This window comes from Macrobrachium rosenbergii, chromosome 11 (genome assembly GCF_040412425.1).
Source record: "Macrobrachium rosenbergii isolate ZJJX-2024 chromosome 11, ASM4041242v1, whole genome shotgun sequence".
In the NCBI taxonomy this organism is placed as follows: domain Eukaryota; kingdom Metazoa; phylum Arthropoda; class Malacostraca; order Decapoda; family Palaemonidae; genus Macrobrachium; species Macrobrachium rosenbergii.
Window position 1 is genome coordinate 28,475,361 of NC_089751.1, and position 16,015 is coordinate 28,491,375.

At 38.2% G+C, this 16,015-nt stretch overlaps 1 protein-coding gene across 21 annotated transcripts in view; it reads right to left on the bottom strand.

The window, feature by feature from the left end:
- The window catches only part of LOC136843271 (protein abrupt-like), a 196,769-nt gene that overhangs the window by 106,754 nt on the left and 74,000 nt on the right, over positions 1–16,015 (bottom strand). The gene's annotated exons all lie outside the window — the stretch shown is intronic.

The window sequence follows — 16,015 nt, forward strand, 5'->3', positions numbered from 1 at the left end:
AAGGGCTTCCTGAAACGGGGCTGGTACTACCTGTAGACTTAGTGACTAAATAAACTCTGCGGGTTTATCATACCTTATTTTGGTAAACAAATGACTTACTATCTGAACAAAAATACTGTGGGGTAAGACATCACTGGCACCAAAGGGCAGGAGGTGTGAAGGGTGTGACGTAAAAATAGCGGGAAATGACAGATATTAGTGTCTAATCCATAGTTTTCAAGGTCGCTGAGATAAATAGTTACACTCCCAATGACCTTTGAGTCCAAGTTCAGCCCTGACAGGAAGGGGAGATGAGATGGGGTGAAAAGTAAAATGTAAAAAATGACATGTATTAGTGTCTAATCCAAAGTTTCCCAGGTCGCTTAGATTGAATAGTGACACTTTGATAACCTTTAAGTCCAAGTTAAGCCCCGATAGGAATTGGGGTGAGAAGAGGTGAAATATAAAATGTAAAAAAATGCTGGGCAATGTAACTGAAGCAACTATCTTAACAGGAAAGGGAGAGGGAAAGAGTTTATCGGTTGTCATTCAAGAGTTTTCCTGGGCAGTGCTGGGTTAGTCAGCTAGTATATATATATATATATATATATATATATATATATATATATATATATATATATATATATATATATATATATATATATATATATGAAACAAATTTTCGTAACAACAAACCATGGTAACGATAAACACTTCCACAAAACTACAACATTAGTATCTAATATGGGTAAATACGTACAAAAAGTTCAAACATTCTCCATCCAGTATTACTGTGCAGCAAACATACTGTACTGTACAAATACAAATGTGGAGAAAGTAATCGACCACATTAAAATATCAAGAGATACTTATCAAGGTTACCATCAACCAAACACACACACACAAACACACACACACTTCCAAGAGCTATTTACTGGTGACCGGCAGAGGCGGAACTATTGATTAGGTAGCGTAGGCGTATTCTAGATCAGCTGTTTCCCCTCCCCAAACCCTCCTTTTCTCCCTATTCCCCTCTCTACTCTCACTCGCTCCCTCCTTCCCACCGACATGTCACTCACCAAGGAGCCAAGTCTCTCTCTCTCTCTCTCTCTCTCTCTCTCTCTCTCTCTCTCTCTCTCTCTCTCTCCATGCATGTGTTTGAGTTCCATAAAGTGCCAAACAGTTGTATTAAAGGGAGAACAAATATTTTCAGTATTATAAATTTATAACAAGGAAACTGCACAGAAGACAATATAAAAATAAAGAAATAAAAGACGACAAAAGAGGCAGCAGGAGGAAGAACGAAATTATTTTCGGTATCATTCATTTGATGCTCAATGAAAAAAGTCAGAATGATACTTTCTTGGCTGACACACTTCAACAGAACAGAAAATCCGAAGTATACGTTAAAAAGAAAACCAAGATTCAAGAGGAAATATAGAAATTGCTGTTGAAAATACAACCCAAGCCCATGTTCATGCTCTAGTCCGAATTATATATATATATATATATATATATATATATATATATATATATATATATATATATATATATATATATATATATATATATATAAGAAAAATAAAACTTTCTTCAAAAAGGACGGCAAACGTTTACAATAAGGAAATGAAAACAAGGAACAAATTCATACTGTAAGGCTACCATTGTTGATGAAAAAAAAAAAAATAAAATGCTGACAAATAGCCACAGCTTGTGTTCTAGTACGGTACGTTACCGAGTCTGGTCGGCTTTAAAAAGGTCACAGAGAACAACGAGAAGAAAGATACAGCTGTGAAATTGCCAATAACTCGTTGAAAGTCAAGAGACTTCGGTGTAAAATTCTTAGGACTTTCAGCCTTTAATTTGGGCTGAGCACTGTCACCAAAACTGCCTTCTAAAAGCGCAGTGCTCATCATTCATCAACTGTACAAGATGGTTTGACCGACTGGTTGATCTGCCTGATTGACTGATTTATTAAAATTTGGTTGACCTGGTTGACTGAATGACTTGATAAAATTTAGCTGATTGGATTAAGAATATTTGGCTGATTTGCCTGACTGATTGGTTTAAGAAAATCTGGCTGATTTGACTGATTGATTTATGAAAATTTGGCTAGTTTAACTGACGGATTGATTTAAGAAAATTTGGCTGATCTGACGGACCGGTTGATGTAAGAAAATTCGGTAATCTGGATGACTGATTTAGGAAAATTTGGCTGCTTTGATTGACTGATTTAGACAATTTGGCTATAAAGCCTTGCACTGAGGCACTTTCAGCCATTCAGCGCTATAGAAGGTGAAAACAGGGAGCTGGAATGGCTGGATAGCAAGATGGAAGAAAAGGAAATGGGAACGGAGGTAAGGGCCAAAAACCCGGTGCAGATAGGGGCCGGAGGGACACTGCTAACAACCTTTAGTAATGCCTAAAGTGCACCACGTGAGGCACGCTTGTACGAGAGGGTACCGCGGAGGTTATGAGCTCTTGCGTGTCTTGAATCGCGTTTAGCTTGCGATTACAGTCTAATTATCATTACACTGTCACTTAATAGTACAGTGATGATATTAAAAGCTTGATGTACTGTACATAACGATGATTAATTCACGGTAATTAAGCAAGTGTGCACCTACGGCAACTTACGGTACTAAATATCCATATGGAAACTGAAAGGCGAGAATTAAGGGCAAAACACTTCCGTGTGATGAAGCTTCCCGCCAGCCAAAAATACACACGAGGGAACCCTGTACTGATGAATCTCGCAACTCCCCTATACACGGCACAAAAATACCATGACAGATTACAAGCTGCTATGCATAGTTACGAAGGAAGACGTAAAGCAAGAGACAGACGCACATACATGTAAGTTCATTCACCACACATGCATACACAAGTCGTGGTTTACGACCAAGACTGTTCATTCAGAAGACAAAACAAATGCCACCGAAGTGATATCAATACTGTGGAGGCATCGGTAGCCTAAGGGCAGGACCATCGCCAATGAAACACTTTCACAAAATCCTCGTGGTCCAATGGTTACCAGTCACGAGGGCAACGAGTGCCCCAAATCGATCCCCGAAAGGAGGAAATGAATTAAACCGGTTTCTTGAAAAATCCTTTGCGCTACTAATGACTTGGCTAGGTGTACAAAGTGCCTTAAGTGGGGGAAGATTCTTTGCCGAACATGGGACTGAAAATATTAATAAGAATTTTCCCTCATACATGACAACCTCAGAAGGCGATCCGATTCTATTTCTAACCAATCATATTAACATGAAGCAGCTAGCCTTATGCCCCAACTAGCTAATGTTCAATGGGCTTTGTGGCGAGTTTGTGCCGACAACGTCAGACACTTCCCGACAGTAACCCATCCAAGCACTGAACAGACCCAGTGTTGTATTTTATATATATATATATATATATATATATATATATATATATATATATATATATATATATATATATATATATATATATATATGTATGTATTTATACAGTATATATAATATATATAGTTACGTATATGAATTTATATATACACTGAAAACGAAAATGACAGAAAGCTTAAAGATGTACAAGTTGGTTTGAGAAATGACAGGAGTTGCTCACATCAAATATTTATTTGCGTGAAGAACGTACTGTAAAACAGTGCATGGCTTTTGCTGATTACGAGAGGGTATTTGATGGAGTCCACAGACCAACATTACGGAAGGACCTGGGTCATTATGGCATTCCCGTAAATCGAGATTATCCATGAACAAAGTAGATGCAAAGCTAATATTAATGGGGTCACGCTGAATGAATTTACAGTAAATTATGAGACGCTACATGGGAAAGTTATATCAACTTAGCTGTTCGCAATTTCTTTTAATAATGAAAAATATGGTTGGGGGAGGAAGAAGTGGTTTAGATTGGGGTAACGATAGGAGCTTGACATATTAAGAACGTGCAGGTGATGCTGCGTCTGCCACAAGGCTTACTAAGCTTGCTTAATAAAATGCATCCTATACCTAGAAGAGGGGATTCAAATTAAGCTAAGGAAAACAGAAGCAATGAGGACAGACTATGCAATAAAGGGCCGAAATAACATTGGATGGAGACCGTTTCACTCTGGGGATTTTTTAGTATATATATATATATATATATATATATATATATATATATATATATATATATATATATATACATACATATATATATATATATATATACATACATATATATATACATATATATATACATATATATATATATATATATATATATATATATATATATATATATGTTATTTCAGCCCTTATTGAATAATCTGTCCTCAATACTTGTGTTTTTCTTAGATTTAATTTGAATCCCCTCTTCTAGAGAGAGAGAGAGAGAGAGAGAGAGAGAGAGAGAGAGATATGACAGCTTGTTACAACCCAGTTCAACAATGAGCTGTCATGCGAAGCCCTTCACAAGATGGATGGAAACGTGTAACACAACTTCAATTACTACACTAATGTTCGGTTAAAAGCGATAAAAATTCCATGAACAAACCACCTAGGATATTTTACTCAATTCTTCAGGTGTAAGGAGAAAAAAATAACAGTAACAAGAAAAATATAAAGTTTAGGCCAAAGGCCAAGCACTGGGATCTATGAGGTCATTCAGCAATGGAAAGGAAATTGAGAGCAGGTAGGTTTGAAAGGTGTAACGGGAGGAAAACCTCGCAGTTGCACTATGAAGTAATGTTAAGAGAGGGTGGATAGCAAGAGGGTAGAAAGATAATATGAATGGAGTTACAGTAAAAGGACTGAAAGGTGTTGTAGCTAGCGACCGAAGGGACGCTGCAGAGAACCTTTAATAATGCCTACAGTGCACCCCGTGAGGTGCACAAACGGCACTACCCCCTAAGGGGAACAAGAAAAAATAGCCTGTTGAGCCAAGATTGTGGGGTCTCCAAGCGAACACTGAAAAAGCAGAATTAAAACAGTCGGAAGAGATGAGAAGAGAGCAGAGAAGAGCAGAGCAGAGCAGAGCAGAGCAGAGAAGAGAAGAAAGGTGAACTATGAATGCGACAGAAATAATGCAGCGACGTTCATAAAAAGAGCAAGCTGCTCTGCTACTCCAGACTGTACCGTACTTCTGGTTTATTATTTATTTACGACCAGACATGCCACGCCACCAGCCACGATAAACCACCTAAAAATTTTTCCAGCCAAATGTCACATGCTCAGACAGCATTAGCCACCAGACAAATGTCAGTTATGCAATTTACATTTCAACCTGCAACAGAGAGAGAGAGAGAGAGAGAGAGAGAGAGAGAGAGAGAGAGAGAGAGAGAGAGAGAGAGAGAGAGAGAAAAGCTTTTGGGCTAAATACACTGTGATCCCATAGAGATTATCTACCGTTTTGTCCTAGTCACAAACAACTAAATATATTAATAAAAAAAAACGAAAAGAAAGAAAAAAACCAATACTCCTCCCTGAACACAATATAAACCTTGTCAAGAGCACTCTAATCCCACTCATTTCTTTTAAATGCTCTAAGGCTTCCTGGACTTTGCCTTCTCACTCAAACGTTATCCTTTCACGATATATCTGTATTTCGCATTCCTGAAATTCCTAAAATTCCTTCATGCATAGAGTTCCGCGTTTGCCGTACGATTTTATCTCATGTACTTTCAACATTCACATTTCACTCGAGCAGACATTTCATTTCGTCCGATTCTGTAAAGTTACTTATTGTAAATATCCACCATTTTGCACACGATAGATAACTATTTTCCATTAAGCATTCTATAGATAACATATTTTTTTATCTGTAATTTGTACCTGTGCTTCTAAGTTTGTATCCCAACTATTCCCGTAACTGAGCTACGAGCAAGCTACTGCAAACACGGAAACAGAACTTCCTGGCGTCGCATTAGTTTAAAAGATAACGATTGGTGTTTTGCCAGCGCACCCAACACCAGTTTAGCGGCAAACAGTTCACACTACACCTACACATTTAATGCCGCATGACTATTTACTCTAAGCAACCTATGATCCAAAAACGCTGAAATTACAACTTGCTTCTTCAAAAGGAGTCAAAACGATAATACTGCTCATCGTATCTATTACTTTCACCTCTTTCCTGTATGGAGCACGTGACAAATATTCCTCGTTATTATCGGAATATATAAAATTTAGCCCAAGAGCCAAGCGCTAGGACCTACGAGGTTATTAAATTGAATCAACTGTTAGGAGAGGGTGGAAAGTAAGATAGATTAAAGAGAATACGAACGAAGGTATAGTAAAAGGAACGAAAGGTGTTACTGCTAGGGGCCGAAGTGACACTGAAAAGAACCTTAAAGTAATGCCCACGGTACCCCGTCTGAGGTGTGCTGACGGCACTAACCCCTACAGGTTTCGATATTACCTTATTATTTACTATCCAAAAACAAAAACAACTCATAGGTACTCAATCTGCAAACATCCAAATAACTTCGGCATCCTACAGTCACACCCTACCCCAAACCGTAGGCAAACCAACATTTCATCGCTCCTGATAGGCAAACGTCTGGGCTAAGAGCTCTCCATTTGCATTAGTTAATAAACTAATCCAAAACTTCCTTACTCTCATATATGTCTACCTTGGTTCTCGTCTCCCCAAATCATACAGCAAAACACCTTATTAAATTTGGGAATATAATGGAAAACTTTTGAACACACACATATATATATATATATATATATATATATATATATATATATATATATATATATATATATATATTTTATATATATAATATATATGAGATAGTTCAAAAGCTTTCCATTATATTCCCAAATTTAATAAGGTGTTTTGCTGTATGATTTGGGGAGACGAGAACCAAGGTAGGCATATATGAGAGTAAGGAAGATTAGAATTTACGTAAAAAAAAAAAAAAATTAGGAGCAGATGCGGAAAAAATGTGTGTTATACGTCTGGAACGTTTTGGATTAGTTTATTAACCATATATATATATATATATATATATATATATATATATATATATATATATATATATATATATATATATATACAGTATATATATATATATATGTATATAATATATAAATTGCCAAATTAAAAACACAATACCATTAAGTTTTTACAAAAAAAAAAAAAAAAAAAAAAAAAAAAAAAAAAAAAAAAAAAGCAATTGGGGTACGGGTACACAAAAGGACAGAATTTTAAAACAAATACCCAAGCGAGTGGCATGACAAGATAAAAACCCGAAGCGATTAACTATAAATTAGACTCACGGGCGAACGTGAATGGGAATGAGATATGCGAATCAAGATGCCGCTGGAGGGCATAAAAATGTAACCATCACCAGTAGCAGCTGCAGCAACAGCAGCAGGTTGGTCGACTCGACCCTGGCTGAGAGAGAGCAGGAGGGAGTGGTAGAACAGAATAGAAAAGAATAGAATATACAATTATTTAAGCCGAAGGCCAAGCGCCGAAAGGGAAACTGAGAGCAAAGGTGGTTTGAAATGTGTAACAGGAGGAAAACCCCGGAGTTGAACTATGAAGAAATTGTTTGAGAGGATGAAAACGCAGATGGAATAAAGAGAATACGAACGAATGTATAGTGAAATGAATGAAAGAGTTGCAGCTAGAGGCCAAAGGAAGGGATAATGCAAAGAACCTGAAGTAATGCCTACAATGCACAATGGTGAGGTGCACTGATGGCAGTACCTCCTTACGGGATCTCGGTCCGAATAATTGGCCCTTTTTCATCATCAGTCTCTCTGAGTTTGTGTCTTCTTCAGTAACAAAATACATCCACGCCAACGTGGCATTCATTTATGAGGCCTACCTAGCATGTTGCTACCCTAGGTCGAAGAGAGACTGGACCTGTAACGCGGAAGTACAGCTTTATCGTACAATTAAGATAGCTTATCCACGCATGCCCCTTGATGATGCCACCTCATCGCGGAGACGAGCGTGACCTCTCATGCCCTTAACAGGATTATGCTATGATGTAAAGGCTTCAAAAAGGCAAAACTCGCACGAACGACGTACCTTACGGCCACGCACTCCCATTAAATAACAGACTGCCTGCAACTATTTCGGTGCAAAGCGATTAGCATCATGATTAAGGTCTGATTGACGACGTAGACACATCATTAGCTTGAACCTAGGCAGTTATTCAAAATAATATATATATATATATATATATATATATATATATATATATATAATAGTATATATACATATGTATATATTTATGCACGTGTGTATATCAGAGAGAGAGAGAGAGAGAGAGAGAGAGAGACTAAAACTCATTCTGGCAACTGAAAGGATTCTTTCCCTTTTATCAAGCATTGCATCCCAATCCATAGAGAGGTGTCAACAGCGCACAATCATCACAAACAAGATAAAAGGGAGAGGCACGCCATGGGAAAAAGGGGGTACATATTATCCCATCTGCTCGGAGATGACGTGTGGATATGAGTGATCTCATTAAAGCTCATTTTCGTTGCCATGATGAATAGTCACGTTCCAAATATATGCAGGATACTAGGATCATCTTTAAAAGTAATGTGCTTTTAAGATGTTTTAGTAAATAATACTAAATTCTTGTAATAATTTCCGGAACTCCAGTTCCGCACTTTGGTGTCCCCACCAAAGATCTCACACCGGACTTCAATGGTCTTTATCTTACATTAATCTGTATGGCAATGAAATAGTACTTCGTTTTAAAACATTAGGCTTTATACCAGTTTAACATTAATTTCATTATACGTTGTGCCATATTTTCGTCTTTACATCCTGCAGAAATGGAAGACAGTACCAAAAATATTCATTACTTTCAGTAAGAAATGTGTACGGCTTAAACGTTTTAAATCAAGATGCGTGCAACAACATTCAAGATCTGAAAACCTAATAGATACATACAGTGACTTGACAATAATAAAATCCTGTTGCGGCTCACTACCTTCGATCCCAACCATAATTTTACAAATTACTAAAACGAAATCATAACTGAAACCGAATAATTAGTGGAACACCCATACTTCGGTCGAAGCATGGCTTCTACTTTTTCGTACATGGATCAAAACAAAAATGAAAGCGTCGCTTCCAATTTCTTATGTTGCTGATATTCTCTGGCCTTTTGACATTCTCCGCCTCAGCAACTTCTTCCTTCCTTTTCCTTTCCATCCTCATTTTTTCCCCATACGAAAGCCCTTCTACGACAGTCTGAGGATTCCCGGCAAGCCGACACGTTTCCTGTTGTCTCGGGGTGAGATAACTTCCTCGGTCCTCGAGCCTTGGACTTGCCGAACCTCGCGTTGCCGAAATCACAACCTCGGTGCCTGATGCCAACGTTCTTCCCTCTGATAAGAATTTCTTTCCTGCTAAGTTTTACGACTGCTACCGACCCCCTTGGCATACTTGCGATGAGACGGGGCGATAAAGTCATTCCAAGCCTCTCCTTTTGCTGTTCCTCGTCTTCTAGGACCTCGTCCCCCCTTTATCAACCCAGTGTGGGGCGATAACGTAACTTCAAACTTATGTTGAAGAGAGCACGTAACTCTAAACTCCTAATCAAGACAGCAGAGACATCTGCTTATTAATTCCTTCTCCGTCAAATTGCTTCCAACATCGCCTCTCCTTGACTGGAATATGGAATACTGCTCACAAATCTGGAGCGCTTCATCTAACGCGTCCTTCTTGACCAAACAAGTCAGGACCAACTATAAAAAAAGCTCTGCCCTTCCTCCCTATACACCACCATTCCCTTCGCTGCCAGGTGGCTTCTTTTTGCTTGTAGACTCGACAATGTACGTCAACCAATACTTCGGGAAATGTCCCTCCTCTCTCCAGGTAATGGCGTATCACCCACCAGGCCACCGATTCACAATTTTTTTTTTTTATTCCTACCGGAGTTCTTTAGTCTGTTTCCTTGGAAGCAAGGCTATACTTTTTTATGGAATTAAGATCACTGTTTTCTCTTACACCCTAAAGGTGTCTTGCTTGATAAATCCACACAGTAATCAAAACACTGGTAAGTCTTTCTAGTATTACCATGATCTCAAGAGTTTATAAGAAAAGGTCTAGATCTTAAAAGTTTAAAAATGTGTGGTTTCGAATCTGGTACAGTTATAAAGTAACAGTAAGAGTCAAGATCATCATGAAAAACTACAGGAAAGAATATGTCCAGGTATGCAAATTTACCCGGAACCTATATACGTAAGCAAGGCAATGTGAATTTATTAATAAATGGAATTACCTACAGTACAACGAGCTACACTAAGGTGGGGAGAATGAAACAGGCTATCAAGGGTATTTTATACGTGGAAAAAAGAAATTGTTCTTAGGGAATTTTTCATCTATAACGGGAACAGGTGATTAGAGTATGTGGACTGTATAGGCATAACATTTCTTCAAATATACAGGAGACAGACAAATAAATTTTAAATGAGCACGTGACAAGTGATGACAAGTTTAAACTGTGGGGGAGCATTCTAGATTTAGGTACAGTCGAGGTGCCAGGATCAAATGCCATGAGGAAGTTGTGAACAGTTTTAAAGCAATATGTAAATCAGCACACAGTATATGCAGATCTAGAGAAGCATTACAGTAGAATTGACAGATAATGTGAATAATGTGGAGGATGCAATGCACATGTGAAAGTTTAGATGCAATTATAAACTTCTTTTTTTTTTAATTTTTTTTATAGAAAATTACGTAACTTTTTAGAGGAGATGAGGGAAGATAATGGTTCTGTGCAAAATCTGGTCTCAAATAGAGGTGGATTACATATCCATGTCAAATCAAAATTTACATGAAAAGTGATGAAAAATGGAGATGAGCATGTGTTATCACAATTCTGTGGGATAAGACAGACCTGAACACAGTGGAATGGCTTATATATATCCCTAGATTCTGGGTGTGGATCAATAAAAGTGAAGAGACCGTTTTAAACTGTTTTGTACGGGGTTAAGTTGAAAGAAAAATGGTGAGTAATTATCAGAACTGAAAGAAACCACGAAGGGAGAGAAATATTTTCAAAAATAATGTTAGAATGGAGGTAACGGATTTGTAGAGCTATTAAAGAGCAAATGTTACATATGCGTCTCTAACTAGAGGAGAAGTGAATAAAAAAAGCAGGTTAAGCAAAGAACACAGTGTTACTCTGCACATGCTAATGAATAGAAGCACTTACAGAGAACATAGCTGGAATCTTTTAAAAACGCAGCTGAGGTAATACCAACATGCAGGTGAAAAGTGTGGCTGTTTAATCTGCATGAACGATGGAATGTAAATGTAATCCTCAGGAAGTATTGGAAGGTGTGAGACGGCGACACGGAAAATTATGTCATAAGTACAAAGTTTCCAGACTTACAGTACATTTAAGAAGGGCAGATGAGCCGCTCATGATGCTTTTGTTATGTAAATAGGAACTTTGACAGGTCTGATCTTTTTTTGCAATGGGATGATTTTGTCAACGACTGCTGGCGTCCTTTTCAGTAATGGTAACCCCAAAACTAAGTGTAACTAATAGTGTGTGTGTATATATATATATATATATATATATATATATAATATATATATATATATATATATATATATATATATATATATATATATATATATATATATATATATATATATATATATATATATATATATATATATTATAGTGTGTGTTACCTTCCCGATTTTCATTAAATATTTGAGATGAAATTGCGCTAGGCTCAAACCGACTCTCCACTCTCGCTACGACCTATACAGTCACTAACTGTCAGGTATCTAATTCTCTTAGTCTAATGGAGATAAAATGGCTTTCAATGGAACATGCTCATACAAGTCGGTAATCAACCCATATACATACCTCAAAACTTTCACCACACTACAGATACATACGCTTCGCAAGCCCATGCACCGACACCCGCAGATAAGCCCCATCAGCTGTGAGTACTGTTTAAATGCCCTTATCTTCAGACAGCCCTTATCAAAGACGGGGAGAGGAGGTGTGAGGGAGGGGAGGGGAGCGAGCTGGGAAAGTTTAAACCCATCACTCAGCAATTCTTTTTTTTACCATCTCTCCTAGCAACGTTTATCCCGACTAATAATAGCCGAGATAACGTATCACAGGGAATCGACGTGATAAGAACGTGTCTCCAGTTTTTCTAGGAAGAAATACGCTCAAAAAATCATTCTCTCCCAACAACGCTGATTACATAATGCAACTATTATCATCAACAATCTACATCCATAAATATATCATCCAATCATGCGTACAAATGAACAAGAGTTATGAGTTGCAAAAGTAGTTCATGGACAAAAAATGACACAGGCCATGGAAGTCTCATTCTTCAAACGAGAAATACACTTTATGACTCAGAGAGAGAGAGAGAGAGAGAGAGAGAGAGAGAGAGATTCCTTCAGCCTCTTCTTGTTTTCGATCTAAAGGTCAGCCGTATCATGAAAGCTACAGGAAATTGTTTTTAAGTGAGCACCTTAAACAAAAGAATACAGAGCACAAAATAAAGATTGACAACAATATAACAAAGGATCAAATAAAATAAAGACCCTACAGATGGATAAAAGGAGCAAACGTATTTTGAAGCTACTTAACAACAAAAACTTGTGTAGGGTAACTCTAACGCAAACTAATAAAAAAAAAAAAATAAAAGTGAAAATACATACAACAAAACATACCCTGCACCTATTCTTAAAAAATATTTGTGAGCTAAAACGGTCACAAACCAGTACAATAAAGACAAGTTTAAGGTGAGGAATATATATAAAAAACACAAAATAGAACTGAAGGTGTTTTCTCGTTAACAGCCACACTTCTGAGAGGATGCATTCGGCCACCGCGCAGTGATAGCCTGGAAGACACCCAGATCTCAAGGCTGTGTCTCACGTCGGGTAGAATCCAAAGCCGATGAACTTTACTCAATTCCCATTTATGCAATGTTGCGGGGATGCTTGCTTTTATAATTGCTCACCTACTTTTTGCAATCATATTATAAATCCATAAGCGAATATTATATGAAATACACATAACCTCAATTTGAATGATACATGATTCACGTATCGCTCATAAAAACTCCTAGCCATTTCTAAACCACAAAGGCCAAAGCTATCAGCTACAGCACAGTCAGCATAAAGAAAACAGACTAAAACAAATCAGTAAGGCTGAAAATGCTAGAGAAGATACGCAAGGAACTCTTCCCATAAACCCCTTCCTAGCGTAACAATCGTTCTCCCGAATACAATGGCAAACATGATTTGTAACCTTCACAGCAATTGTACGGAGTGCTGCAAGGTTGCGTTTCTCTCCCCGTTCTAATGATTCACGGGGGCATAATGCGAGGTATTTACCTTGGCTAGTGTAGATCCGTGGGCATCTGCTTGTCAGCAAGGTCCACAAATTCATTTATCTTGCAGACCTTGCTGTAAAGCGAACCTTGTGGATTATCAGAATAATTCAGAACATAATTATGCAGTCCAAAATCACTTTGTGAGGACTGGTTGACTTCATAATGGTATCAAATCTATGATCAGTCACTGTGTCCGAAAATATACTTTTACATTCTGAACTAAAAATACAAGATGTTTTCTTACGAAATATTCATGAAATTCATTCACTTCGTAAATGCTTCCAAACTTGACATTCGTAACTTTGCATATAATATATGATAACCAATGTTAACAACTGTTGACAGAACCAGCTTCTTTGCCAATCTCAAAGATAAAATTCATTGACTTCCACAAACGGGGAAAGTTTTGCTCTTCCAATCTCAAGAAGAGGAAAAAGACAAGCCAACAAAAGAGGAGAACATTGAAAGAGCAAAAACATTGCCAAAACACCTGGAAGGCCTCGCAATGCAGACGAAAACAAAGCATGGCCATCTACAGTATACCACAGTATTTGGCGTGTTGCAATATTTGTCTAAATGTGCTACAAATCCGTGAGAACACCATGACGCTAATTAAAAACGCAAATTTACAACGCAAGAACACGCTGCTGCTGCCGCCACCAGATTAAGTCGAACTTGTGTGAGAACAGACTCTTGTTCATTAAGAGCAGCCTCTTAAACACGGGATCGAACGGTGGATTAAAACTTCAAAATCCGTCATCGTTATCCTGCCATGTCATCATGTACATTAGTGGCTATGGGATTAGGTTTGGCCTTCTGGCAGGATTAGGCTACGTGTAGTGGTCAATCCGATCACTGGCTTGAAACGAAGGGCCGTCCACATTTTCCTTCACATCAGGATTAAACAGATTCCATGGTCAGTGAAGGGCAAACGTTTATCACAAAGTCCAAAGTCTATTTGCGGGGTCATGGGCAAGGGTATAGCAACACCATCTACAAACTCAATGATTAGAAATTGGCAACAGATCTTCCAAGGTTGGCATGATCGGCAACGGGCAACACTGGGGCCCGAGTAGCCAGGCGAATGTATAAACATGATAATTCCTTACTCCTACCCATAAATGAGCTCCAAATGTTGAAAGGTGGATCTTATGATTCCCAACTATGGTTACGATTTTGGTCAAAAGAAAAAGTGCTTCCGTGGTTAAAACTGACCATTGCTCATTTGGGGCCTTGAGATATTATATAAGTACGGTTCTGCAACCACTTAATCTTACAACAGACATCCCATGGCGAGATGAACCTCAGATGGAAACAACGGATTACGCACTGGGTGGCATAGTCACTGAAGCATTTTAAAGGTAAATGGATACTAAACGCCATGATCATTTTTTAAATTTTAAAAACAAATCATTTTGCAAACTTTTAAAGCCACAATCTGTTGACAAACTGTAGATTCGGTGCGTAGTCTACACATGTAAAATTGTAAGCAAAGCCATAAAGGCTAGTATACAACTATTTCTCAACCAAACAGACATAACCCTCACCTTAAGCCCTTGCTCAATGGACCTTCCATGACCTTGTGGCTAATAATTCAACAATTAAAACCATTCCAACACACAAACATCACTTTGCCACGGGGCAATGGCCATAATGGCCTCTCTCACGCCCAATGAACTACAGGAGAATTTTGAAACATTCAAAACTGAAGTGAAATTCTTTATCATTCAGTTTCTTCCATTCAGCTCCACGGCAACTTTCTGCACGATTACGCCACGTGGAAACTTTACACAGAGAGAGAGAGAGAGAGAGAGAGAGAGAGAGAGAGAGAGAGAGAGAGAGATCGCCATCCACATAAAAACTTGAGAGAGAGAGAGAGAGAGAGAGAACAAACGTCCACAATCTGCGTCACAAGAGGTGAATAAAGGACGGACGCCATGCATACACACACGCCCAAGGTCACTTCGTAGGTATAGACTCCTCATGAGCACGGGGAAGGCCAATCCTCATGGTCTAGCCACTTCTGCAACAGAAGCATCTATGCAATGTGGACAAACGCGCGTACACACACACACATACACACACACATAAACAGTATAACGCTGCAGTGCGCACACTTGAACGGAGACGGGAAAAAACTGAAATTTCTGGAAACTGAAGTTACCCATTATACAGTATACGTGCGTTCGTGGATATGCATTGGCAAACAAACAACTGTGCACTAGACCGAACGGTTGAGAGCACTGTCTCTAGGCATGCACGAAGACTGCACCACACCAGAATGCACAGAGAAGCTCGCATCAAGCAATGTCATCCTAAAGCTAGGCTTCCTGCAAGTACAAGGCTATTTTTTCCTCTCCGCCAAAGTATATTAAAACATTTTATAAATACTTTAATAGATCCTGAGCAGCAGTTTCCGTTTTTCCTTATACATATGAATCAAGGTGTGCGTGTATGTGTGAGGGTAAAGAGAACGTTCGTGTGTATGTATATCTTGAAAATAGCTAAAGTAGGAAAGTTGTAGCAAGTCTTGAACGCACAAACAATATAAGACTGCCCCCAGCAGTCTTTCTGGCAGCGGCAACGGTAGCATCACAGGATTAAGGTCTTAAAACTTCTCAATAGATTTACTACTTGTGCATGGGCACATATACCACGTTTTAATGAACTAATATTGAATGGGATGATACGAATAA